Source organism: Syngnathoides biaculeatus, chromosome 8 (assembly GCF_019802595.1).
Source record: "Syngnathoides biaculeatus isolate LvHL_M chromosome 8, ASM1980259v1, whole genome shotgun sequence".
NCBI classification, from domain to species: Eukaryota; Metazoa; Chordata; class Actinopteri; order Syngnathiformes; family Syngnathidae; genus Syngnathoides; species Syngnathoides biaculeatus.
In genome coordinates, this window is record NC_084647.1 from 5,525,001 (window position 1) to 5,529,876 (window position 4,876).

The window sequence follows — 4,876 nt, forward strand, 5'->3', positions numbered from 1 at the left end:
CTCAACATACACACAACCCTGTTACTAGATTTTTTTTTCTTTTCTTAAACATCTAGAGGAAGAGAACAAAAATGAAGTACATAACTCAGCAAGTGACATCTTACATCTAATTGTACTGACGATGGTAGGCCTAATTTTTTTGTTCAGCTGTAATTGAGTGTGTCTCCAAAACCAACATGACTCCGTTACTTTATCATAAATTTTATCTTCACTTTTATTTTATGGCTCAGTTTGGTATTGACCAGTAACCATAGCGGTGAAGTCCAAATTAAATCAGTCACAGAGCACATATAGACACAGACTACCATTTTCACCCACATCCACGTCATCACTGAGTGGGAACTGAACCCACATCGCCATGCCAAAAACAGGCGAGTGTACCACTACATCATCAGTGTCATTATGCAATATTTTTGACATCTTTTTTGCCAAATGTGGCAAATTAAGTGAGTTTATAAAAGAAAACAGTTCACAGTTGTTTGTCTGATCTTTAGCTTCACAAGCTGGCTCTCGCGCAATGATTCTCAACTAGTGTGCCGGGACACATAAATGTTCCCTGAGTCCTCTTCAGGTGTGCTATTGGAAATGATCAAGTTTAATATAATTGTTCAAAAAGTATTTATTGACAAAAAAATGATCTGTCTTTGGCCATCTACTTATGTGACTGAGGCGGAATGACAGAACAGATTAATGCTTTTCTATCAGATAGCAGGAAGTATCAAGAGCAGGGGTCTCAAACTGGCATCCTGCGAGGCGATATTTTGTGGCCCCCACCTTAATATGAAAGTATAATGGCAGTGGGACCCTCGAGTTTTATATGGATGGCACTTTTACAGTGTTATGTGTGGAGCTGATGAGACGACCAAGCACGGTGGGGTAGATGGCTATCAGGCGTGTGACATCGACCGGGCTTGATGCAAGCAGAGAAACAATTTTCAATGAGAAAGTTACAGCAGTGTTGCCAAGGATTTATTTTTTTTGTTTTACACACAAGTTGTAAACACCAGTGTCTCTTTGGTGTTTAAAAAAAGATGTTTGAGAAGATACAATTGTTTTAAATTTCTAATTTAAATTACACATAAGTCCATGTACGTCGAGGCTGCGGCCCAGCCTCAGTCACACTCCGCCTCCAGTGGCCTCAAGGTAAATTGAGTTTTAGACCCCTGATCTAGAGTAATTGATGCATCCACATTTTGTGACATTTTTTTGTTGGTGTGCTGTGAGATTTCTAAGTCATAAAATACTTGGCTCCATGAAGGTTGGAAATCACTGGTTTAGAGACATGAAGAGTCACTTCTCTGGCAGGAAAGAACCCCGAGGTGGTGTCCGAGGTTGGGTTCCAGTCCTCTTGAGAGGGGTTGGACTTGGGATTTGCTCATGGTTAAAGGCGTCAAGCAGGTGTGGGCTTACTGTACTTGTTACGCTCCTGGGTTACTGCCTATTTGTTGAGGTTTACCCCTGTGGATGAGAGAGTAGCCTCTTTCCACCTTCGGGTGGAGGGAGGGACCCTGACTGTTGATAAGCCTCTGTGCCAAACAGCAGTTCAGAAAGTCAGATACGGAGAACACTTCCGGTTACAACAGTAGGATGCCCCTGCATTTGCAGTGACAGAAAAGAAAAGCCCAGGATCGGTCAAATCATCTATCGGTCAAACAACACGACACAATCGACATACATACCTGAAATTAAACGACAGGAAGGATGATAGGCTGACGTCTTTTTTTTTTGTCACGCGGTAACAAGATCAACCAAAACCTTGAGTCGTCCGTGATCAATGCCTTGAGCACCCATACTGTATTCATTAGGCTCTACAAGGATTGGAATGGATTCCTTTGGTCTTGTTGTATACTGACGGCATTTGGGATTCAGATCAAAAGGTGAACATGAGACAAAAATTTCAGAATTCCCACTTTAATTTCATGTATTTATATCTACATGCATTAAACAACTCGGGGAAATCACACATTTTGCTTGAATCCACTCACTTTTTTCAAGTGAGCAAGTGTTTTTTAATAGAGATGACTATCCATCCATCCATTTTCTTATCCTCTTATCCTCACGGGGGTCGTAGGAGTGCTGGAGCCAATCCCAGCTGTCAACAGGCAGGAGGCATGGAACACCCTGAACTGGTTGCCAGCAAATCGCAGGGCACATGGAGACAGACAATAGTCGCATCATAATCATACCTCGGGGCAATTTAAGAGAATTTACTCCTAGATTGTCCAATTAATATTGCATGTTTTTGGGATGCTGGAGAAAACCCACGCAGGCACAGGAAGAACATGCAAACTCCATACAGTGAGGGCTGGGATTTAACCCAGGTCCTCAGAACTTTGAGGTCTGCCCTTTACAGCTGCGCCACCATGCTGCCCGAGAGATGATTAAATACACTTAAATTTAACAACATTTCATGTTTGGTGGCGTAACCCCAACGACTAATCCAGGGGTGTCAAACATACGGCCCGCGGGACGGATCCGGCCCGTCTGCTGGTTTGGTACGGCCCGGCAGCCTTGAAGAAACATGTACCTTAGTGTTTATGTGCTGTTGGTGTAGCCATCTGTTTCAGCATTTTCACTGTGTGAGCTTGTAACCATGTAACCCTTTGACCGGAGAAAGCAATAAAAAAAGAGCAGACGAGGACTACCACTTTGGCAGTCTGAGGGAGAGCACTCATGCAGTGGGTCTCCCTGCCTGTCCCTCGCGAGCTCAGAAAGACAATCTTGGTTGGTTTGAGGTCACTCACCGCAGTCCTCAACGCTTGTTTAGCTGGTTTTCTAGGAACATCTCTGACAGCGTGTCGTTAACTGCTCTCAGTAGACAACGATGGTGCCTAGTTAATGTAGCCCAAAGGCCAAAATCATCCAATTAAAATACAGTATTGGAGTGACATACGTCAAGACATAAACATTCAGTTTTGGCGGATAGAGGCGGAAGCTTTGTTTTCATTGCAAGCTACAAGATGAAAAATATCAACTCATCAATATGAATGATGTAGATACATTAATCCTCTTCTTCTTATCCTATCGGCTTGTCCCGTTAGGGGTCACCACAGTGTGTCATCTTTTTCCATCTAAGCCTATCTTGTGCATCTTCTTCTCTAACACCCACTGAACTCATGTCCTCCCTCACAACATCCATCAACCTTTCTTTGGTCTTCCTCTCACTCTTTTGCCTGGCAGCTCCATCCTCAGCACCCTTCTCCCAATATACTCACTCTCTCGTCTCTGAACATGTCCAAACCATCGAAGTCTGCTCTCTCTGACCTTGTCTCCAAAACATCCAACTTTGGCTGTCCCTCTAATGAGCTTGTTTCTCATCCTATCCAACCTGTACACACCAAGCGAGAACTTCAGCATCTTCAATTCTGCCACCTCCATTTCTGCTTCTCGTTGTTTCTTCAGTGCCACCGGCTCTAATCCGTACATCATGGCCTGCCTCACCACTGTTTTATAAACTCCGCTTCAACCTAGCAGAAACTCTTTTGTCACATAGAACACCAGACACCTGCCGCCAACTGTTCCATCCCGCTTGGACCCGTTTCTTCACTTCTTTACCACACTCTCCATTGCTCTCTATCGTTGACCCCAAGTATTTGAAGTCATCCACTCTCACTCTCTCTTCTCTCTGTTGCTTCACTCCTCCTCCGCCCCTCACATTCATGCACATATATTCTGTTTTACTTCAGCTTATCTTCATTCCTCTCCTCTCCAGTGCATGCCCCCATCTTTCTAATTGTTCCTCCACCTGCTCCGTGCTTTCACGGCATATCACAATATCATCTGCGAACATCATGGTCCAATACTCCAGTCTAAACTTATCTGTCTGCCTATCCATTACTACAGCGAACAGAAAGGTGCTCTGAGCTGATCCTTGGTGCAATCCCACCTTCACCTTAAATTCGCCTGTTACGCCTATGGAACACCTCACCACTGTTCTGCTGTTCTCATACATGTCCTGGACTATTCTAACATATTTCTCCGCCACACCTGACTTGCGCATGCAGTAGCACAGTTCCTCTCTTAGTACTCTGTCATAGACTTTCTCTTGGTCTACAAAGACACAATGTAGCACCTTCTGACCTTCTCTGGACTTTTCCACAAGCATCCCCAAGGCAAATAATGCATCTGTGGTACTCTTTCTAGAGATGAAACCATACTGTTGCTCGCATACTTACTTCTGTCCTGAGTCTAGCCTCAACTACTCTTTCCCATAATTTAATTGTGTGGCTTGTCATTTTTATTCCTCAATAGTTTCCACAGTTCTGAACATTGCCTTTGTTCTTAAAAATGGGGACTAGCACACTTTTCCTCCATTCTTCAGGCATCTTCTCTCCTGCTAGTATTCAGCCACCTCTCCAAATTGCTTCCATATCTCTACTGGTATGTCATCAGGACCAACTGTCTTTCCATTTTTCATTCTGTTCAGCGCCTTTCTCACTTCCCCCTTACTAATCATTGCCACTTCCTGGTCCTTCACACTCGTCTCTTTTCCTTTTCCTTCTCTCATTTTCTTCATCATCTTCTGAAAGTATTATTTCCATCTAGTTAGCACACTACTGGCACCAGTCAAAATATTTCCATCGCTATCGTTAAACAACTTTACTTGCTGCATATCCTTCCCATCTCTATTCCTCTGTCTGGCCAACCTGTAGAGGTCCTTTTAACCTGGTGTACATGTCGTCGTATGCCTCTTGTTTAGCCTTCGCCACCTCTATTTTTGCCCTACGTCACCGCCTCTCCTCAGTTCCTCTCCATGTTCCACTTTTTGGATGACATCATGTAAGTCTTCTTCTGCCCTTTCCCACCAGAAGGCACCCCAAGGACTCTCCTGCCTGCCTCTCTGAGTACCTTGGCAGTAGTATTCCGGTCTTCCGGG